General features: G+C 38.3%; 1 long non-coding RNA gene across 6 annotated transcripts in view; it reads right to left on the bottom strand.

Annotated features, from left to right (window-relative positions):
* Positions 1 to 23927, bottom strand: part of LOC103278942 (uncharacterized) — a 104300-nt gene extending 80373 nt beyond the window's left edge. Inside the window, exons 1-2 of one of the 6 annotated variants that reach the window (XR_010007005.1) lie at positions 23742 to 23927; positions 19904 to 19974 (exon numbers count right to left, since the gene is read on the bottom strand). This is a non-coding gene — a long non-coding RNA (uncharacterized LOC103278942). Of the gene's footprint in view, positions 1 to 2041; positions 2504 to 2603; positions 3501 to 19903; positions 19975 to 22567; positions 22585 to 23741 lie in introns of those variants that run through there. The other 5 variants (XR_010007004.1, XR_010007006.1, XR_010007007.1 and 2 more) reach the window with 5 other exon arrangements.
* Positions 23928 to 24839: the final 912 nt, after the last annotated feature.

The raw sequence follows: 24839 nt of genomic DNA, 5'->3' as shown, positions 1-24839 counted from the left end.
TGAAAATGCCTCTCAGAAACAAAAACAATTTTCAAAAAAATCTTCCTGTGTATTAATTGGCAGCAAGACCAAAACCAAACATTTCACAGGGTCAACTTACGCATAATATTAATATTCCAATGTGTTTGCCAAACTGGCTAATTATTAGGTTTATCAAAAGAGAATCAACATCCACGTGTTCATATATGTATGTATGTATGTGTGTGTGTGTGTATATATATATATGTATATGTGTATGTGTGTGTATATATGTTGTCCCTCAAAAAAAGCATCACATTTTTGCATAAATGGCCTTTGCTACGAAGAATTACAACATGTGTATTGGAAGTGCCTCTCTACACATAATACTATGGTGGTACTTTTCAGACTATTCACAGATTTTTCAGAGAGAATTTCAAACTTACAATAGGTCTGTCAATCATATATAAACACCCCCTCTCCTTCCTCAAACAGTCCTATAGACGTTCCTAAATGCACATTACTGTTGTCCTCAGGAAAAGCTTACTGCCACAGCATTACATTACTAAAAATTATAGTTCTATGAGACTGTTGGTTCTAAAATAGGAACAGTTCCTGTTGTTGGCATACAAGAAAACCGACTACAGAATAGAAAGTGTTTTAAGTTCCAAAACCCAGTAATGAAATAAATAAATAAACTTTATTTATACCCCATCACCATCTCCCAAAGGGCCTCGGGGCAGCTCACAAAGCACTCAAAGGTTCAAACACTCAAAACACAAAAAAATACAGAAACAATAACATAAAACAATAACAGCCAACATAAATATCTCACTTCACAACCACCCACCCCCCCGTTAAAATCAATATAACAATAGCTGCAGGTATAAAATAGCAAGTATAAAAACAGCAGTAATTAGTCTCAGTCATGTAAAGTGCTTGGTGAAATCTATGGGTCCTCACGTACTGTATATTCATTAAAGAAATCTAAATATAGTCAAATAAAAGAACACGCTCCAATAAATGTCAGAACACAAGCCACACTGTTAGCTTTAGTACGGACAAAATAAGACGCAGTTTGGTTAAAAACATACAATCTATACAACAGCTATATGAATACACCCACACAATCAAAGAAGAGGGTGGATTATAAAGGAAAGCACCATTCAGGGGAGTATCGACAGTGAAATCAGTGACACAAGCCTCAGATTCATAAAATGTGTATACAGTAGAGTCTCGCTTATCCAACGTAAACGGGCCAGCAGAATGTTGGATAAGCGAATACGTTGGATAATAAGGAGAGATTAAGGAAAAGCCTATTAAACATTAAATTAGGTTATGATTTTACAAATTAAGCACCAAAACATCATGTTATACAACAAATTTGACAGAAAAAGTAGTTCAATACGCAGTAATGCTATGTAGTAATTACTGTATTTACGAATTTAGCACCAAAATATCATGATATATTGAAAAGACTGACTACAAAAATGCGTTGAATAATCCAGAACGTTGGATAAGCGAGACTCTACTGTATTTTAAAAAATAATATCAACTTTTATCTGCTTTAAAAAAACAAAAATCCAAACCTTGCTAGCTTTAAAGCAGTATGTTAGAAAGGAAAAACCAAAAAAACCAAAAACGTCAAGCATAAGGGAGGTGTGTTGTCGAAAGCTTCCATGGCCGGAATCACTGGGTTGGTGTGAGTTTTCCGGCCGGTATGGCCATATTCCAGAAGCATTCCCTCCTAACGTTTCGGCCTCAACCTCTGAGGATGCCTGCCATAGATGTGGGCGAAACGTCAGGAGAGAATACTTCTGGAACATGGCCATACAACCCGGAAATCTCACAGCAACCCATCAGAAAGGTGCACTGCATCCTGGCTTTAACAAGCAGGAAACCTAGACGGGATGAGAGAAGATGCTGGTGCGTAGGCGGCCTCATGCAATCATCTGAATCCAGCGGCGCCCAGGCTGAGTTGGGGAAAGTTTGAGTGCCCTGCTTCTGGCTCGGCCCATTCCCTTGAAGGAGAGATCCGTACAGCCCGAAACAGCGAGTGGAAATCAAAGCCAGGCATCCTTACCGGAGGGAGAGAGAGAAGGGATCCAGCCGCAGGGAGGGCGTCGTGGGTGCACCTTGGCCTCTCATGCGGAAACAGATGGGAGGCCCTCGGTGATCTCTCTCTGTGGCATTGCTGGGTTTTGCACAGGCGAAGCGCCCGCAGGCCTGGAGGCGGTCCTTCCCTCCCTCCCCCCCCCTCCCCGCAAAAAACAATGGGGGAGAGGAGAGCAGAGCTGCCAGGGAGGGGGGGGGGGGAAGGAGCGATGTTAAGCTTGTCTGGCAGTTAACAAGTCTTGAATGAAGAATGTTAGCAAACAGACAAACAGCGTGCCTGGTGCATGCTAATGGCCCTCCTCGGGTCCACCCCTGGCAGCCTTCCTGGTGCAGAAGGGAGGCAAAGAAAGCTGGGAAGGGGAGGGAGGGAGCGAGGAAGGAAGGGGCTGACTTTTTTTGATGAGAGAGAGAGATGCTTTAACTCCTGATTCTGCATGAACATCCCTTCCCCAAACGCGCGCGCACGCTCTCTCTCTCTCTCTTACACACACACACACACACACAAGAGAGAGATTTGGCTGCCTTTTTACCTTAGAGCTGGCACCTGTCCCGGGCAGAGCGTTTCCCGGCGTCGCCCTCAGTTTTCCTTTCACACTGAAGAAAGGGAGGGAAGGAGGGTGGGTGAAGGGGGAATGTCACTCTGAAGAAAGGCGGGGGGGGGGGGGGGGAGCAGGTGGGGATCAGCCTCTGCCTCTCTCTCCACTTCTCTCGCGCTCGGTTCCCACAGCCCTTCCCGCCAAGGACAAGGCAGGCAGCCGCCCAAAGGAACGCGCCACCCTTGCCTTCAGCGGAGCAGGGTGTTACATATACAACCCTCTCTCTTCCCCTTGCAAATCCCGATGTACAGCTTGGTCAAAACGAATGCACAAAACCAAAATAAAAGTCATAAGGGATTTAAACCTCACGTACGTATAGAGTCGGGAATCAAAGTAAGGCAGGGGCAGGACTGCATATTATTATTTGGTCCTATTTGGAGAATGAGGGGAAGGGGGTGCTATAAGACGCCCCCTGGAGAGAAGGAGGCCTTTGGAGCAAGGTAGGCAAAGGGGAGGGCGCATTGGTCCGTTCCCCATGCCGCGATTTGAGTGTCCCTTTTGAGCGGCTGAGGGAGAGAGGAGGCCGGGGCTCTTGCTGCTACTGCTGCTGGGGATGATGAAAGGGAGACTCGGCCCTGCGTCAGCGCGAGAGCTCCTTGTCATCGCACGCACACAGGCGCGCGCACCCTCGCGCGCAGTAAACCCCCACACAGCTATTCTCCCGGCACAATGCGGGCCTCTGTGGCAGGCGGGAGGGAGGGGCCGGTGTTTTGTAAAGAGCCCGGGGTTATTCCAGTTTTGTGGAGCCTTCTTCTCCAAACACATACGCGCATCCCGCCCCGGGTCTGGGCACTTTTCTCTTCCGCCTCTCCTTTCCCGACAGCTGCGCAGCCCGAGCCGGGCCCTCGCCACTCTTGGCACCGAGTCAAGGGCTGAGGAGAAGGAGCGCTTGGGCGAGACGGCCCGACTGCCACGCGGGAGGGAAACAGCTGCCGCGAGCGCCGGGGGAGGAGGGTTGGGGGAGGAGGGGCGGTGCTCCCTCTCGCGCGCAGGGCACCCCCCCCCCCCCCCCCGCGCAGGAGGCTCGAAGAACGACACGGACCAGCAGCGCCCTTGACTCTGGGCAGGGCCCACACTTTGCCCGCCTGAGAACTAGGCCGAATGACCTCCCTTCCTGATGAGACGGGGCTGAAAGCCCGCCGCTGGCTGGGGAAAGTCCCTTCGGTTCCCTCTGAGAATGGGTCTCTGTGTCCCTCCTTCCTAACTTTGGGCCTTAAGGCGACGTTTGGACGCTCCCAGCCACTTCGGGGTCCCTCCTGAGGCGGACGACTTCTGCTGGGAAACCAGCTGCTGGGGAAAAGGTGGGGCATTCATGTTCCTATCTGCGCCTGGCTTCCAATTCCCAGCGTGAGGGATAATACGGCCTATTACGCGCTGCTTCGTGCCTTGCCTTTCATTTGTGAACCTGTCACTGGAGAGGCTTGGGCACAGCCTTTCTGCCAACGCTTTTCTGTTTGTATTCAGCCACCTAAACTACATCTGTCTTGTCTGTGAGTCAGTGTGGCTCCCTGCTTAGAGGTGAGAATATGGGAGTGGGGCAAAAGTGATTGGAAGGCATTCCCTTCCCACAATCCTTCCCGGGCATTTGTTTTTATGTGTCAAACAGCCTGCTTCAGCCACATCTTATAACACAGGCATGGGCAATCTTTGGCCCTCCAGGTGTTTTGAACTTCAACTCCCACCATTCCTAACAGCCTCAGGCCCCTTCAGCGGCTGAGGGGGAAAAGGAAAGGCCTGAGGCTGTTAGGAATGGTTGGAGTTGAAGTTCAAAACACCTGGAAGGCCAAAGTTTGCCCATGCCTGTTATAACATCTGTCTCCACCTTGTATTTCATAGGTACAGATAACCCACAGCTCTTGAGGTTTCAGATGAAAAATAATTATTCTAAAGGGGTAAGCCAAAAAGGAGGGATACAAGGCCTGCACCACTCTCCCTCCCCACCTCCCTCATTCATTCTCATAGCAACAACAGGGTTTCTTAGTGTGCCTGTTTTGGCAGACATCAGCGTTCCTACCCGTCCAAGTGTCCTTTTGCGTCACATCGCACCATTTCAATCAACCAATTGCAATCCCACTATCGTATTAATAGGTATTAATTTCCCCCTCTCCTATTAGTGTGTTTGGAAATTAGCGCATTCTGTGAGCTCGCAGAGACACATATACCAATCTCACAATGCCACGAGCATGATTTAACCAGAGCCATACCAGACTCCATAATACTCTTGTCTCCTGGTTTTGTAAGGCCTTGCCTTGCAGGGCAGGGGGCAAAAAGAGACTGACAGCACAATTCGATACTAACAGACTACTAAGAGGTCCATTTGAATTCAGTGGGTCCTCGTTCCAGGGGACAGAGTGGTAGTTATGCAAGTTATTATGAATTTTATCACTGTTCGCTGCTTCCATGCCCACAATTCCTTTTCAAAATAGCATTTTTTGTTCCTGGCAATGTTTGCTGAGAGATTTCCTGGCTGTGGGTTGTAATGTTTATCTTTATTGGAAGTTATATTTTCAATCCTTTGCTCCACAACTTCCTGACACGAAAATCTCCAGCAATATTTTTTTCCTAAATGGAAGGTCAACTTCATCTTTTCCTATTACAGTATCCTATAAATGTACAGCAGTGAAACTATTTGGTCTCCTGTTCTATCCTGCATGACTGAGGCTAAGACAAACATTATTTTAACCTAGCAAAGTTCACAACTATTTGACAGCTAGCCAGATATAAAGCAATCCATTTTTTGTAATTAAAAGTACAATCTAAAAACATGATTCAACCAACTAATATTACTAACCATGGTAAATTCCACTTTTTCAAATCAAACTTTTCCTTACTTATATTTTTTCAAATGCCACCTAACCAGCTTTAGAAAATGTGTATTTCAGCAAGTCCGGTTTCCCATTGACTTGGGCCCTAATTGGCAAAGGCTTTGATGTGTGACTGCCCCCACCCTCTAAGACCGTGAGGATCCACAAGTGCCTTTAATGTGTTTTTTTGGAAAATAGGGTAAGAAAATTGTATGAGGCCATTTAACCAAATAGCAATTAACTGTTTTATTTGCCATTTTTCCTAAGTATGAAAATAAATATGAACCAAGTGTGTATAGTATAAAATAGAATATGCCTCTTACACCAATACTTTCACTTATATTAAAAAAATCTACCACTAACAAAATATATTTTGCTGTCTTTGTTTTATACATGATTGTCACAATATTCAAGCATTTATTTTTTAAAAAGATCAAAAAGTATTTCCTATGTTACTATGTTGGTGGTGACACTATACATTCTTAAAAATGACACAATTTCTCTGTTCCAAAATCATCTCGTAAGCAATCTTTAAAATCCCATATGTGTGTGTGTTTTTTCTTTTATAGAGTTTAGTCAATTCTGTCAGACAAACCCTTTCCCCTTTCATCAGGGAAGATGAAAATGTGAAACCTAGTCTAATGAGTTAGCACTTTCACTTATTTCAGAACAGTAATTTTTGAATAGTATTGTATTTGTTGTTGAAATTGATCAGGATTGCAGTAGTAATTTTACCCAAGATATTTGAATTTATTAAGTAAAAACAAAGGCAAAGTATCAAAAATACTATTACTCTTATTTTGTACCTCTTAGAGCTTTTACTTCCCAATTTTAGCTCACTGTAGAAAGCAAAATAAAAACTCTTTTAAATTAGTTTTGTACTGTATAATAATTTAATAAGATCAACAGATTACTTAGTAGCTATTATTTGTCAGTATACCAAAGCAAACTGGGATTTTTAAAACTGTTAATGTTCTCTACTTCTGTCTGAGTTTTGCATTTTAAAAGGTCCATGACTGAGCCTCAATGTTCCTGTTTGTGTTCATTTTTCTTTTTGTAACAGCATTCTTTATTAAGGGGAAAGACTCAGAAAGATTTATAGTATCATAGAAAAAGATATGTTTGCTATCTCATAAAGCTTGGGGAGGGGAGAAAAGTACATTTCAACAAGACAATTAAAAATGCAATTGTTAAATGTAATAGTCTTTCAATGCTTACATTTTATATAATGACTTTTACTTACGTACAGGGCCAAATTTCATACCTAACATTGTACTGTTTGCAAAATGGTTAACCTTGTACTTGAACAAAATGATATATTCCCTTCTATAACACATAGACATTGAACATTATTTGTAATAAAAAACGAAACAAAAAACAGGGCAGTGTATGCCTCCTTGTCTTTCCCCAGATATACAGATTGTGGCAGATTATTGTCTATTTAATATTTTAACAGTCACATTCCTTAGCAAATTAATGCTAAAGTGTTAATAATCCTGTAAATGGAACTTGTTGAACAAGATTGCTCCCCCCATTTACACCCCCACTTTTTCCACCTGCAAGAAAACATTAAACAATGCATTGCGTGTACTTAAGAAAAAAGCATAGGCATTATTAACAGAATATTTTTTTCAAAATGGAAGAAAAACGAGCAGAGGGACGAGCAGGCTATCAAAATGTTGTCCAGCCATATGAAAGAATGGCAATATCCTCACATAAGCAAAACAGAATTAGGCATCTGCCCAGTGCCAGTTTTCTTTCGATATTGTCATTTTTAAAGCTAGTTTAAGTTGCATATCATTGAAATGAAAATAAAGATCTTAAAAAGTTTGTTTTTATATAATGACTTTTTACTTTATCTGCTGCTAAAAGTGATAAGACTGAATATGGGTGTAAAAATCAGCTCTTGACTACCATCCAAAATCAAACTAACATTACAAATGAAATCAAGGAAGGAAGAGATCTTAAATATATTTTTCTTTATACCCAATGACTTGAAAAAATATAATTCCATTATCATCACTTTTTGGGGGAAATGAATCATTTAAAAACACAGGCAATCCCAAAATTGTTGGATATCTGAGAACAAGTATCTTCCCAGAATGCCTACAAATTTCCATGTATTAAAATGTATATATAAATGCTGAAAGCACATGGCATATATTTATGCTAATGTAATATTTTAGGCTAGTGATCTATTTCAATTTTTTCCTGTTTTTCTGAATAATTTATAAAATATATATTAATCTTCACATTGGGAATTTTCCTTAGAAAGTCTTCTGTTTTGTTATAGTAACAGCATTGTACCACCACATCCTTTTCTTTTCCCGTTTTCTTTTTTTCTTTTTCTTCTTGAGAATTAAAGATTAGACGATAGATTCCCTTTCATTTTCTTACTAATTATACATCAGCCTTTGAGTTTAAACTAATGACATAATAGGTTATCTGTAATCATATTTTAAATGTATTTTACAATGATTAAAGCTCCTCATGCACACTGCAATAGATGTATCATGTATTAAAAACAGCTTTTAAAAACTGCATAAAATTGCAGATTGTAAAATATATTTTATTTTCCTTAAATTTTGAGCAGAACCACCCTATATTTGATTACCGTTTTCTAGATCTGTTATTCTTTTCTAAAATTTGGAATAGCAAATCTGAATACTTTTACTTGTGTATGCAGCTATTATTTTTAGTGCCATTATTTATGATGAAGCAATGCTGTTCTCAGATTTAAGAATTTATTTAAATAATTAATGAATGAAAATCTTAGAACAAAAATGTGATAATTCTGAACACACACCCTCCTAATAATAATAATAATAATAATAATAATAATAATAATAATAATAATAATAATAATACTGTATTTCACGGATACTAATATGTATTTTCCCACCATATAAACATCTTGAAAAATGGGGTACATCTTAGAACCATAGGTGTTTTTCTATCTAGATGAATAAAGCTTTTTCTGTTGGTAATACTGTAATTAGTGTGCATCTTAGAATGGATGATTTAGGTGATAATAATAATTTTTATTTGTTACCTGCCTCCTCATGGCTCAAAGTGGGGTACAACATAGTTAAAATATGCAGACAAAACAAAGGACTATAAAATACATATTAAAATATAGAACAAAGATCTTAATAAATGTAAATTCAAGATTCATATTTTAAAATCAACTAGATAGGTCTGCTAGAAGAGATAGGTTTTATACTGATACACTGATCCAAAGGAGGGATTCAATACCAAACATGAATCTGTATTCACTTTTTTCGTGTCAGGAGCGACTTGAGAAACTGCAATTCACTGCATTCACTAATGCATCGCATTATGTGAATATGACAACTTGCTTTTTCTTTATGGTATGCTATATAAAATATATTTAATATAATACATACTCCCATTTCTCCTCACAAAACACCTGAGCTTGTTGGAAGATAGAATTCAATACAGTAGACCTCTGTATCCACAGGACTGGTACCTGTGGGTTTACTTATCCATTCCCAACAAAATATGAGTTCTCAAGGCATTTTCTAGATACTCCATTGTGACTCTATAGTATTCTTGGGGCAGACATTCCACATTTTAATGGGGTTTGCTATGCAGTTTGCATATCCACTCACAGTCTGGGAGTATCCCCCATAGATATGGGGATACTTATAGCAGTACTGGATGGTAAATTGACTCTATTGGACCCTATGCAGTGTTACGCATAATAGGCTTGAACCCAACTGGTGGAGCCACCGAATCAATGGAATTTACATAAATGCTACTTAATCGCTTATAGTTAATTCGTGCCTACTCAGATTGGTTTTAGTCCAGCTTTTATTAGTCCAGCTTTTATATACTTACAATTGTACAGTCATACTTGGCAAACAAGTAGAAAGGCACACATGCATTTATACAGCTATAAGTTCAATATGAGAGAAAGAATCACGAACATGGAGGCAATGAAAAGCGTTCCAACACACAAGGATATATAATTACTATGATTTATATGTTTTATTTTATTCATAGCATTATTAGAATAAAATTGGGAACAAAACATCTAAGTTACCTTAGTTTGTAATGAATGTAAATACTGTACAAACTTTTTTTAAAGTAAGAGAAGGAGGGAAAAGGAGGAAAGGGGAGTATATTATTATGAATATTATTTCTTGATATTAGACTTAGCAATAATAATTTCTATCTACTGATTCTTAAAATAAGATTTTTCTTTGAATAACTCCCTGCCCTTTACCAAAACAATTCAAGCATACTAAACATTTTAACAAAAGACAACCCTCAAATGATAGACATAAGAGAAAACATAATTTTAAAGGGGGTGCTACAGTTTAAATATTGTTTTGTTATTGAATCTTTAATTTGGCAATACGCCTATAAATGTCTATGCAGAAGAATTTCCATTGAATTAAATGGATATAGGACTGCACATTAATGATCTATCAGTTCAGCCAAGTAATTTAAGGAATGGGTAGGTAAAGGTAAAGATTTTCCCCTGACGTTAAGTATAGACGTGTTCGCCTCAGGGGGTTGGTGCTCATCTCCATGTCTAAAAGCTGAAGAGCCGGCATTGTCCGTAGACACCTCCTAGGTCATGTGGCTGGCATGACTGCATGGAGTGCCATTACCTTGGAGCAGTAGCTATTGATCTACTCACATTTGCATATTTTGAACTGCTAGGTTGGCGGAAGCTGGGGCTAACAGCGGGAGATCACCCTGCTCCCCGGATTCAAACTGCCGACCTTTCAGTCAGCAAGTTCAGCAGCTCAGCGGTTTAATCTGCTGCGCCACCGGGGGCTCTTAAGGAATAGGTACTTAATATGAATTAACTCTCAACTTAATCAAGAAAAGCTATAGGCCAAAATGTTATTTTTAGTCTTTTCTGGAATACAAACTTATTTCTACCGTAATACAAAAATAAATGGCTTGAAAACAAAAAAAATCATTTTTGTCAGCATTGTGAAAATAGTAAATAGAGTGATACTAGTTTCATTCAAGAATTATCAGCATCAGGTTCTTGCATATAAAGGAGAAATTGTTTTACCCTGAAATTCAGATTTTATATATCTGTCATACAAGCTGGAACAAAACTAGAGTTTTCTAAATGCATTTACTTCAATGTCAGACTATTGGATTGGGTGAATTTAATTTCCATTTTTTTTGTATTGGGTTAAGGTACATACAAGACACCTTTCCTTCATATTTGTCACAAGGAGATGGGAGACAACACTGTCTATTGTTGAAGGCTTTCATGGCCAGAATCACAGGGCTGTTGTGTGTTTTCCGGGCTGTATGGCCATGTTCCAGGAAAGAATACTTCCTGAACATGGCCATACAGCCCAGAAAACACACAACTCAGTGTCTATGTAGTCTATTATAGCACAACATTTTGGTTGTGGCCCCATCCGTATCTCCCAACTAAGCAAAGCAAAATGTGTGGCCTAGATTTTATTGCACATTCAGAAATAAATATTTCTTTCTTGGATGAAAATGGAGAATGACCCATTGTTTAATCACTGAGGTCTTTATGTACTCCAAAATAGAAATGGTTTTCCAATATAAAATCACGTCACAATACCGATATCTAATATTAAGTTTAAGAAAATAAAAATATGAAGTGTATTGCAATGCTAAAAATTGCTATTTGTACAGTATGGCCAATAAATTGATACGTCTTTGCCTTAAAGAGCAAAGAGAAGACTTTTTAGCAAAATCCTAAATCTGTGTTCATGTGATGACTTAATTAGGCCATCTGAAAGTTGGATGCTTCTACTTTTCTTTAGATAATTACAGCAAGACAGTGGAAGCATACATAAATCTGAGTGGGTAATCACCATTTGAAATGTGCTAGTATTTTGCAAAAAGTCACAAGATATGACAATGTTATTTTCTCTATACTGTAATACATTACATTGTTGCTATTGGTAACACTCATAAACTCTGCTATTCTAGTTAGCTCTGTGATTTGCATAGAACAACATTAATCTGAATTGGAAGATTTATGAAAACCAAAACAAAATGTTTCCAAAGCCAGGTTGACCATGTCTACAGATATCCTAGTGTATGTATCTAATTAATGGAGGGCATTTTGATTTTATCAATTTGCCAGAGAGAGAGAGAGACTGTATGTTTCTAATTTAAGTGGAAGACAATGAAGTATATTTTTAATCTTAATGCTTAAACCAATGGAATTTCAATGTGTGCTACACTCTAAATAGAGTCAAACCTTTTGGTAAATTGAACAGTATAATACCATGTTAATAGCATATGAATACAAAGACTGTGGTCATTACCTCACTTAGGAATTCTTTTCTTTCAGAATATTGGGGAAAAATAAATCTAAAGCTGAGTTGTTTCCTGGAGCATAGTTTAACCTTCTCTACAGGAATTTTTTTGGTTTGAAATTAAGTTGATTCTTTCCTGACATGCCCCATATTTAATGTAAAGGTTTGGAGTACAGTTTTAATATGCACACTCCAAGAAGCAAGTAAGTGAAATTTACTTCTAAGTAGATATACACTAGACTTTTAGGCTCCATCTACACTGCTATGTAAAATCCAGATTATCTGCTTTGAACTAGATTATATGGCAGTGTAGATTCATATAATCTGGTTCAAAGCAGATAATCTGAATTATATGGAAGTGTAGATCCAGGCTCAGTTAAATGGCACCCATGACGATTGGTAGATGCCAGATATATGTTATTCCTGGTTGTTTGAGAGTTACAATTAAAAATTGGCCTAATACGATACCCCATATCATAAATACTGCATTGACTCGATATTAATATAGAAATACTATAATTAAAAACAAATAAAAGCCAGCTTAACTTAATGTAACATGGTTTTACTGTACAGACAGTCCCCAGGTTACAAACAAGATGGGTTCTGTAGGTTTGTTCTTAAGCTGAATTTGTAACATACATTTTTAAAGTGTAACTCCAAATATCTATCTATCTTTGGATAACATGGGAGATGGGGATTAACACCCCTGTGGTGGTTGTTTGGCTGTCTGTGACCATTAAGAAGATTTCACTTCACTTTCTGTCCCTGTGATAATTGGATTTTGAAAATGTTGCCTTATCTTGGAAACATGTCATAAAGCTTCCGTGGAGACACCTTTTCCCCATAACTCTTACAGGAGTGAATTTCTTCTCATTTCTTGCTTCCCCCCCCCCCCCCCCCCCCCCCCCGTAACTAGGAGTCATATGTAAGTTGTTTGTAACTTGGGGACTGCTGGTATTATAGAAGCAGCTTTGTGAATGCAGTATTATTTCTTTGGGTATTTTGCTGATTGCTTGAGTTTTGGTTAATTGAGAGCCTACTGTATATAGGATTGCAGTCTTCCATCTTTCTCCATTGATTATTTCAGAGTAAGCATGTACACTGTTACTTAATTTGTTCTCAAAGACTTACTGTGTCATGGATCCAAAGATCCAACTGTAAGGGGTCGACAGCATGTCAATTTCTTCTGGGAGGTAAAGGGATAGATCACAGGAATCATGGATATTTGCGTGATCTGTAGTTTTGCTGCAAACTCCCACAAACAGGTTTTATTATTTTATTTATATCCCACCTTTCTTCCAAAATTGGGACATGTCACTTATGAATGAACTGTCGCACATTACACAAGCTAAAGTGACTTTCTTGTTAAGCAGAATCACACTTCATACAAGAAAAAGGAATAGCTTAATTAGAACCAATTCCATTATCGTTTTGTTTTGTCTGAATGGAATATGGTGCCCTGGAACATACACGTATTTCTGCAAACCCATTCATCTAGTGACTGAATCTTTTTTATAAATATCCACAACACGGGTAAAATGGACTTAAATTCAACATCAACTAAGTATGTCCACCTCTTAAATTAGCCTCAAATCTGGGTGGGTATTCATGATCTTTCAACTTTACAGGAGGATGCAAATTTTATTGGCACTAATATATATTACACAGACAGATTGACATATTACTGAATTCAGCACTTTATATATATTTGGTGTACAGTGATAACTGACGTCAAAATAAGGAAACAACTATTTTAAGATGTAATGATCTTAATTCTAAGTGTTTATGAGGGGAGATATACACATACCCCTCTGGCCCTCCATTTGTGTCTTTCTGGGGCCCCAGAAATTGAGGATTTGCCACATTATTTAATCTTCTGCACATTATATTCAGAACCAAGATCCAGGTTTTTGGGATCAATTCTATCTAACCTATGTAACAATAATATGTCAGAAAAAAAAATCTACCTCCTGTGTAACACCAATTTTATGGCAACTCTAAAGGTTTTTCTTTTCTCCCCGGCAGCAAAGAAAATTCGGGCAAAATTTATTGCTGATATCACAGTTAATTGTTATGAGGACGTTTTAAAGCCAAAGAATGTTATAATTGTTGTTATATTGTATTTAATGGTATTGAATTTTAATAGGCAAGATCTTTATGCCAATTGTTTTATGTAGTATTTTTATAATGTTTTATACCATTGTCCTTTTATACTGTTTTGTATTGTTGGTTTTCATATTGTGTTTATATCATTGCCTTTTAGATATTGTGTGAATCCATAAGACCTTTGATCTGAGCACTAATAGACCTCTCTTTCAACAATGTATATAACCTTCAGTATTCAGTAAAATGGGTCTGAGTAACTGCAATAAAATGAAATAGTTTAGCAGAATCTGAGTTGAATTGAGAGAGTTCATGTGTACTATGTGAAAGTACTGAGTGGTTTAATAAGAGTGAAATAAATAAATGGAACCGGGTTCATTTTATAATGTATTGTTGTATACTTGAAAATCTCAAGATGATGTTATAATTTCAGATACACATTAAATGCTAACCAATAAACATTTACTGTTTATTAGTGCATGCTAAAAAGGTGTGCATATATTCCTAGAGCAAATACAAAGTGAATCTTGTTATTGTGTAAATAAAAGTTTTCTCTCTGTATTACAGTATATATAGCAATTTACACAACCATTTCAAGCATATGAAGAGTATTTATTTTTGGGGTGCCACATGAGTCTTCATTGTTTTTCCTGCCACAGACTGACATGTCGACATGTGTGTAATGTATTATTACAGATTCAGACACAACGCAAATCTATCCTTGTTGATTTTTCATGATTCTGTTATTAATACTGAAAAGGCATTTCTATGCAGCCAGTTATGCAAGTTAAAAATTTTATGAGAAAATTATCATACAGTTTACAGAATAATAACATTAAGTATCATAAGCACATAATGCCACAGAAAAACACAACAAAAATGTACTTTCTGATACATCAAATATATGTAGAGCTCTCCTTTTTCTGTAAGTAAGCATCACATCACCCAAGTCCAAGGCAGGCTTTTAAAGTTATCCTGTGTACTTCTAAGTAGTGTGACAATGCTGGAAAAAAGAAGTCGTTTGCTAGATAAAAATGCATTCATAAAATGCACCATAAGCACAATAATTAAATAAACAAGCTTTTAACCTCTGAACATTTTTGCCAATTCTAAAGATAAATAGTAATCTTGACCATCGGTCTCATTATGTATTTGAAGATATTCCACAAAGCCAGCTAAATAAAATGTAAGAAACACTGTGTTTACTTCTTTGCAAAATTGTCTTTTGTAGAGATGAAGAATAAAAGCCTTCAATTTTCCTACACAATCTAAACTATTTTTAAAAAATGGAAATAGAGAAAATTGTCCATTGTCTTTGGAATGTAACTGCCAATAATATTAAAAAAAACTACTTGTCAGGCATATTTTATTGGTCAGTTGGAAAATATAATCCCTACAAAATGTAATCTATTATAATATGAAAAATACTTTATGTTATCTCAGCATTTTCGTGATTTGGATATAATGTGAGGGCATAGAATTTTTCCTGTCACATTTTTTCTTTAATAAATTGCCTAGAAAACTATCTTTTTTCTGTATACTACAAGATTTCAGATATCCCTTTTATTCAGAAGCTAAAATAATTTGAAAAGAAAAAGGCTACAAATGGTAGCTAATAATATGCTTAAAGTAAGTGATTCATTTCTCTGAAGGGAATTTTTTTTAAGTATAAACACGTCCTAGTAACCGAGGCCGAAAGTCTATTAGTATATAAATTCCCAATGTATACTTTTTAAAAGCTTACTGCTGTACTTTAGGAAAAGGAAAAAAAATAAACCAACAGTTCAGTAAATGTACTTTCCAAAGTGCTTTCATATTACACCACCCACAACCTGTTTTATCATAGAAGAATATGAGGGCTCTTAAATTCAAACCAAATTTCATACTTCTAATACACACACACGCACACACACACACTAGCTTTTTAATAGGAGGATGTTTCTCTTTACAGCTAATTAGGCCATAAACCCGTATAGGGTGACAAAATGTGAGTCCTCTACAATGTAGAGTCTCACTTATCCAACATTCAATTATCCAACGTTCTGGGTTATCCAACGCAGTTTGCCTCCCGCCCCAACCCACAGCTGTTTCTCTAGGCAGCAAGCACTGAACTTTTTGTGGATTTAATTTCCAACAATGTTGCTACTGAAAGTTCATTTTATGCAGTTCTATCTTTATTTGCAGTCAATTCATTATGGTTTTTTAGTCAATGTTTTCAATATATTGTGATGTTTTGGTGTTAAATTAATAAATACAGTAATTACTACATAATGTTACCTGTTTTCGGACTACTTTTTCTGTTGATTTGTTGTAAAACATGATGTTTTTGGTGCTTAATTAGGAAAATCATAACGTAATTTGATGTTTAATAAGCTTTTCCTTAATCCCTCCTTATTATCCAACATTTTCGCTTATCCAATGTTCTGCAAGCCCGTTTATGTTGGATAAGTGAGACTCTACTGTAATATGGAATGAGAATCTATGCCATTTATTGCAGCAGTGACTCCTGAAATGGATCTGTCACAATTTGAAACAAACATAAGGAACAGGATATTAAAACAACAAAATAAAATATAAGGTTTTGTGTAGATTTCCATCAGCTACACATACCACATATAAATCTGAACTGCAGCCTACTTATGACAAGTAGTTTCTCAAGACTCCTTAATGACAAGCCCCATTTTCTTTATCATTGCTTTGTGTGTTGTTTCTTTTCTGTATTTAAATTGATGCATTTGTATTTATTTATTTACTGGTAGTCTGTTTCATGTTATTCTGTTTTATCTCATAATAAAGCCAAAAATGGATTATTATGATAAAATTACAATGTAACATTAGAAGAATTCCCTTCTTACATACAAACTAATCCCTAAAACATTCATATACGATGTAATATTGAAGATTTTCATTCAAGCCACATTTTGCTATTTAAAAGTAAATATGCATTTTTGTGAACTAATGTTTGGAGTGAATACATGCACAAGAGGCGAAAAAGTAATCTAGAATTAAGAAGCTTAACAGCTATGCAGATAGAACTGGGTTTTAGTTTTTCCACAAATAATTTGTCCATATCGTTATTGTTCATATATTTAGAAACATCAGTAAGATGATTGAGCTTCCCAGGCCATTAAATTTCACTTAAATTTTTCATAATTTTCCAAAATCTATTTAAATAATAAGTCTTTATTATTCAAATAAAGTAAGGGCTTATGATGAATGTCTTTTCATGATATATTTTCAACAATATAATAGAAAAATCTGCTAATATTAAAAAATGCTATCTAAAAATTCTATCTCCCACAAAGCCAGAATATACTTTATATATTTTAAAATACAGTAGAGTCTCACTTATCCAACATAAACAGGCCAGCAGAAAGTTGGATAAGCAAAAATGTTGGTTAATAAGGAGGTATTAAGGAAAAGCCTAGTAAACATCAAATTACGTTATGATTTTACAAATTAAGCACCAAAATATGTTTTACAACAGAAAAAGCAGTTCTACATGATAATGTTATGTAATATTACTGTATTTATGAATTTAGTACCAAAACTTTGCGATGTATTGAAAATCTGACGACAAAAATATTTACTACGAAATGGCAGACTGCATTGGATAATACAGAACGTTGGATAAGCGAAGGTTGGATAAGCAAGACTCTACTGTAATATAGTTTGTTTTACCTTTAGATTCAGTACCTCACTCACATTATTTAAGGTTTTAATGCTGTTTTTATCTTTTTAAGATGTTTAACACCTCAGAGCCTCTAAGAGAATTAATGTTATAACATTGTTCATATTGACCATTTCAGCAGTAATTGCAGAAAGGAGTTATGCAAGATGAGGAAAATAGCAACTTATACTACAGTTTTGTGCAAATATTTCTACTGAAGAGTTTTGATGAAGTAGTCCTGATACTCTTCCTTTCAGGCTAGCGCGTGCCTAAATTAGTTCTCCATTTTGTGGTGGCCCTCTGAGAGTAATTCCTATTGAGAAGTGAACAAAGGCCATGACCTCTGGGTCAGAGTGTAATGCAGGAAGCATGACCTCCTCTTTGTTCAGATCAGCACTGTTTACTTTGTCTAAGTAAAGATCACCAATACATTAACTAAAGAGGATTAAAAGGGTCATATCCCCAGGGATATAGCTCAAACAAGTGGCAACTCTCCTTAGGCACCAAAATCATCTGGGCTTTTTTTAATCACCCATTTTTTTCCTTGCATGTTTTTAAAAGAAAAAGAAAGGAAGAACGGGTATGTTTAAATGTTGATGTTTTCCATTTTTAGTTTTATCAAAAATTTAAAAGGCGAATAAATTATAAATATAGAAATAGGTAATGTGAAATATCAGTATTTTTATTTTATTGAATTGCTGGTAAATTAGAATATTCAGTTTCTATAACTGTCCCATAAATTAATTTGGGCCTGAAAAGCATGAGCTGCTCAAGCAGGCATTCACTGCCAGTGACTTGACAAGGGGGATGTTTGTAAAACCAAGAAGAGATTTCTGGTCTCACTCTACCACAATGCTTCCTTGCACAAGCACTATTTGAAATTAATGATTCGAAGGCCACTTTGTCATTAACAGGTATCTCCAATATGCATCTATCCCATGCTTCCTTAAATCTGGAAATAGCACTCTGTCCTAAATCTACCAAAATTACAGAATTTGCTTAGCCTACACGTAGATTACTATGTCTCTATTTTATACTGTTTAGCAACAAAATTATTTCACTAAAGCCAACAAAATTATATCTCTAAATACTTCTTAACTTTGTAATTGGTTCAGTTTCCCCTTACCCAAAAGTCAGATCCAGACTGGATCTACACTGCCCTATATTCCAGGATCTAATCCCAGATTATCTGCTTTGAACTGGATTATATGAGTCTACACTGCCAGATAATCTGGGATAAACAGATAATTTGGGATCAGATCCAGGGTTATTGGGCAGTGTAGATCAAGCCCGAGATTTGTCCGAGAGCTTTGCTATGAATGCTTCATATCTACTACAATGAGACTGGATCTACACTGTCCTATAGTCCAGGATCTGATCCCAGATTATCATCTTTGAACTGGATTATATATGAGTCTACACTGCCAGAAAATCTGGAATAAGCAGATAATCTGGGATCAGATGCTGTGATATATACCTTTTCTACACTGCCATAGAATCCAGAATATCAAGGTAGATAATCCAGATTATCTGCTTTGAACTAGATTATCTGAGTATAAATCGCCATATAATCCTGTTCAAAGCAGATAATCTGGATTTTATACAGTTGTGTAGGAGGGGCCACAGAGCACTGTAGATCCAGCCTGAATCTTATCTAAATTCGATCTGAGAGGGAAGCAGTTGACTACTGTCCCACTGCAATAAATGCAGTAATTATTTCATCTGGGTATGGTGGCCTAGAAACTATGTTCCAGTAGTAATCTTTTAGGCAGTAATGTGAGATAGAAGAAGCACAGTTCTTACTCCAAATTAGCTTTGTCCTTAGTGATGTCATCTTACTAACAACTCTGAGTGGATATGGCACAGATCATATTGCAGATGAAAAGACTCAATCAGGGAAGCGACATCCCTGAGACTGAAAGACCTAAGCATTAGCAGGGGTGTTGATAATCAGGTGACCTGGAGGTCCCTCACTGACAGAGTTGGAGTCATCGTGACAGAAGCTAACAACACCAAAAGTAGCTGCTACAGGATAACAGCTATGGTTTGCAAATATCAGTACTACAGATGGTGCTTTTCAAGCAAAGGAAACAGGTTCTTAACATGTCCAGTTCTGAATAACCCTAGAGGTCTCCTGTCCACTTCCCTTGAGACCAGTAAGAAAGAACAAGGCAACATTTCTTATGTATTATATCACAGAAACAGTTAAGGCTACGAACAAGAAGATTTATTTTTAAGCCTTATCAGGGGAAGGGGAAATATATTGACAACTAATTGATTTTAGCTATAATGGTAATGCCTGCTAATCAATACATTAATCCATTAAGTCTTGTTGAGAAAATTAACACATAAGTAGTTTACCTAGTTGTTCCCAAACTCAGCATATGCCTTTGCTTCTTCCAGATTACACCTTCTTCATACAAAGATATGATCTGAAATAAACAGCATCCACAATAAGAAGCAGTTGTATCCATAACTAGCTCAAGTCATTTTAACAATTTCCTTTACTTATAGTTTTCTATTTTAGCATGAAATCAGAAAAGACAAGGCTACTACAACTATGGTTGTGGCTCAACCTGCAGGATTTTGAGGCAAGGGTGAGATGAATAGAAATACAATCTAACATCTGTATTTATGAGACTGGTACATGCAATTTGACTTAACCACACTTGAAAAAATATGTTATCTCTAAGCATTTTCTTGGTCTTGCACAATTCTATGGTATGCTTCCACCAGAAGTTGTCCATACAGTCGTGCTGGAAGACCTAGGGGTTTGTGTGAGTCAGTGTAGACTAGAACCCGCCCTTAAGCAGGTTATTTTGACCCACCCCAGCGTGGGTTTTAGGGCTGTGTGGAAGCACTCTAAGGCTTCTCTTACAGGGAAAAGCTATAATAGAAATATGACAGTCATCCAAGAAAAAGAACTAAATGGGTTTTGGGGAGCTGTGAATAATTAAATACTTCAGCGATTAATTGTGAACACTTAGCATAGTGAACTCACAAACAATACCTCCATTGGTCCATATACAGTATGGCACTATTAAATCTAATACTATGTCATTTTTAACATACAAACAGAGAAGGTGTGTGTGCGTGCGGGAAAGCAGCCAAAGATGGGGGCAATAAAATGTGGGATTCTTAACATTCCTAATGTTTTGAAATGCTAGAATTATGCAACAGCACTGAACAAAATAAAAAATAAGGAGCAGTAGTTGTGCAGGGAGGCAGGGTTATGAGTAGAAGTGAGACCATGGATTGTCAAATTAGTGCAATTACCCTAATGAAGAGAGATGTGATATTTGGGTTTTCAATGTGGGATGTATCTACTATCGATTATGCCATTGTATTGGAATTAGGATTGTTATGGAAATTAACACTCATTTTGCACCATCTTAAACCATTGCATAATTTACATTATACATTATGGAAGACAACTTACAACTCTCATGAACATGTGCCCAAGCAAACATGCATACAATGATGCTACAAGTCACCAATGAACTATTCAGGACATAATACAGACATAATTGTGGTGTTTGTGTGGTTTCTGGGCTGTATGGCTGTGTTCTAGCAGCATTTTCTTCTGACATTTTGCCTGCATCTGTCTGGTATTTTCTGAGAATCAGAAATAATTATTGGGAGGGGAAAAAAATCTAAGTAATGTCTTATTTGTAAAGTATAAAAATATGCTCTCCAGAATGTTCTGACAACATTATAGCATTGTACCAAGTTTCACTTAAAGTTGCTTCTTGCAAGTAACTGCAAGGAAGGAATCCTACTGGAGCACTCCAGCACACCAAAATATCTGGACCGTGCTCTGACTTAAAAGAGGCACTGCTTGAACATCAAGCAAAAAATGGGTGCTAGAAATAATATCATATGAAAATCGACTGGCCCAACCTGGGGATCACAACCAAACACACTGAAGACATCTGCCCTTGTGCATTGCTATTCTGCTGCTGAATACACATATCCAGTGTAGAATACATCTCACCATGTTAAAACAGTGGATGTGGCTCTTAACAAGGTATGCTGCATTATCACAGGATGTCTATGCCCTACATGGCTGGATAAATTATACTGTCTAGCCGGTATTGGACCACCTGATATCTGCCTACAAGTAGCAGCCAGTAAAGAAAGGACCAAGGCATTGACATCCCCAGCCCATTCTCTGTTTCGATATCAGCCAGCATGCCAAGGTCTTAAATCAAGAAATAGCTTCCTAAGATTTACAGAGATACTCGCAGGAACATCCCAGAAAGCGAAAGTCCAAAAGTGGCAGGCTAAAACTTGTAACTTCAATCAGTGACTGATACTGGATGAAAAACTCCCTCCTGGGCACACAGAAGTCTGGGAGACTTGGAAGGTGCTGAACATACTGCCGTCTGGTTCCCTGAGAAGCCGAGCCAATATTCAGAAATGGGGCTACAAAGTGGAGTCCACAACATGCGAGTGTGGAGAAGAGCAAACCACAGACCACTTACTACAATGTGGTCTGAGCCCTGCCACATGCACAATGGAGGACATTTATAGTGACATGAGAGGCACTCAAAGTGGCCAGCTTCTGGACAAAGGAAATTTAGTATAATGTTAAGGGTTTTTGGGCCCCCGGTGGTGGCGCAGTGTGTTAAAGCGCTGAGCTGCTGAACTTGCAGACCGAAAGGTTCCAGGTTCAAATCCCGGGAGCGGAATGAGCGCTTGCTGTTTGCCCCAGCTTCTGCCAATCTAGCAGTTCGAAAACATGCAAATGTGAGTAGATCAATAGGTACCGCTCCGGCGGGAAGGTAGCGGCGCTCCATGCAGTCATGCCGGCCACATGACCTTGGAGGTGTCTACGGACAACGCCGGCTCTTCAGCTTAGAAATGGAGATGAGCACCAACCCCCAGAGTCAGTAACGACTGGACTTAACGTCAGGGGAAAACCTTTACCTTACCTAAGGGTTTTAAAAACTTTATTTATGGTTATTACGCATTATAACTGTATTTTCAATAAGATTTTTTTTAAAAAACCCAACAGCAACCTACTGCATCATGAATCCACTTTAAATCCGGTTTCTGCCTCCTGCAGAATTCTGGGGTTTGAAGTTTGGTGAGGCCTTGGACCCGTCTGGCTGAGCGCCCCCTCCCTAAAGTGAATCCAAGCTCTAGTGCAGGGGTCCCCAAACTAAGGCCCGGGGGCCGAATGCGGCCCTCCAAGGTCATTTACCTGGCCCCCGCCCTCAGTTTTATAATATAATATTTTATATCATTTTAAATAATATAATATATTGTATATACATATAATATTAATAATCATATAATGTTATACAATATAATACTAATACCATATAATGAGATTAATTATATGATATATATTACATATAATATTACAGTATAGTGGTATAGTTCAATATAGTAATATATAATGCTAATATTGTGCTATGCTAATAATATAATATATTGTATGTACATACAGCTGCTCTGAGTCCCCTTCAGGGTGAGAAGGGCAGGATATAAATGTAATAAATAAATGTAGTAAATGAATAAATAAATAATTTTAGACTTAGGCTCGCCCAAAGTCTGAAATAACTTGAAGGCACACAACAACAACAACAATCCTAATTAACTTGACTATCTCATTGGCCAGAAGCAGGCCCACACTTCCCATTGAAATCCTGATAGGTTAATGTTGGTTACAATTGTTTTCATTTTTAAATATTGTATTGTACTTTCATTGTTGTTGTTGTTTTGCACTACAAATAAGACATGTGCAGTGTGCATAGGAATTTGTTTGTATTTTTTTTCCAAATGATAATTCGGCCCCTCCACAGTCTGAAGGATTGTGGACCGGCCCTCTGCTTTAAAAGTTTGGGGACCCCTGCTCTAGTGTGATGAGGCCCCTAGTTTCACTTTAAAAAGCGGCTCTCTGCTGTTGTGTACAAGCCAGCGAGGCTTGAGACAGGAAAACTCTCAAGTTCAAACTATTCTGTATAAGAGGCAGAAAGGATTTAACACAGGGCAAACTTCGGCCTTCCCTCCAGCTGTTTTGGACTTCAACTCCCACCATTCCTAACAGCCTATCGGCTGTTAGGAATGGTGGGAGTTGAAGTCCAAAACACCTGGAAGGCCGAAGTTTGCCCATGCCTGATACTGTCGGTTCGAACGCTACAGCATTTCTTCATTCTGCGGCCCCTTTAACTCTGCCTTCCTTCCTTCAGACCTCTTTCACCTGGAAAGGCCCAGGGGTACAGCACGCAAAAGCAGGCCTGGCGGATAGTAGAGGCCGGAATGGTCGACGCGTCTTCCTTTGTACCCCTGGAGCAGATGCTGGCCGGCCGGGCCCTTCGCCTTCCTTCCCTCCCTTTCCTCAGACAAGGGCCGCCTTGTCCCCTCAGCGGGCTCCCTCCCCTGCCTGCCTGCTTGCCTGGCGGGTGAGAACCGGGCGCGCGGCCAAGTCTGCTCGCGCAAAGACCGGTGTCAGTCAAGGGCACCGCCGCTCCCCGGGCGGCCCCTCCCACCGCAGACAGGCCCGCGCATGCTCTTTGCGACCCTGCGCCCCCGCCCCCTCCCGCGTGCTAGGGAAGGCCTCCCAAGCGCCACAGGGCAGCCCCGGGGCTCATAAATAATTGCGGGCGGCTTTCCATTTCCATATTTAAATCGCGGGAGCAGTGTATGATTAATTAAGGAGCAGGAAACCCCCTCCTTCCCCCTTTATCCCCATTGCAACCAGAAAAGGAGAGAGAGAGAGAAAAAGAAGTAGAGAAGGAAGGCTCTCTGACTCATCCAAATTTTCCAGAAAGCCAGTTAACTCTTCAGGCAGGGAATGCGCACAAAGATAGGGCAGAAAAGCATGTCCTCTTTCAACTAAAGCACCAGTGTGGTTCACGGCTCCTTCCTCACAGCTGAATAAAATCCCACATTTTCTGCTTTGAACTGGGATATATGGCAGGGTGAACTCAGGGCCCTTCCACACAGCCATATAACCCAGAAGATCAAGACAGAAAATCCCACAATATCTGCTTTGAACTCGGTTATCTGAATCCACACTGCCATATATTCCAGTTCAAAGCAAATAATGTGGGATTTTATTCAGCTGTGGGGAAGGGGCCTCTTGACAACCCAGTTCAAAGCAGATATTGTGGGATTTCCTGCCTTGATCTGGGTTATATGGCTATGTCAATGATGGGCAAGCTTTTGCGCTTGGTGTGTCAAAATTCACCAAAAAACTAGCATGACTTGGTTGGTGTGTCACTTTGAGGAAAAAAAAACATAATTTCGCAATATGTCTAGTTTAAATAACAAAAACGTATAATTGTAA

This window comes from Anolis carolinensis, chromosome 5 (assembly GCF_035594765.1).
Source record: "Anolis carolinensis isolate JA03-04 chromosome 5, rAnoCar3.1.pri, whole genome shotgun sequence".
Classification (NCBI taxonomy): Eukaryota; Metazoa; Chordata; class Lepidosauria; order Squamata; family Dactyloidae; genus Anolis; species Anolis carolinensis.
The sequence above is the reverse complement of the archived record's forward strand: the minus strand, read 5'-3'. Positions and strand labels throughout refer to the sequence as shown.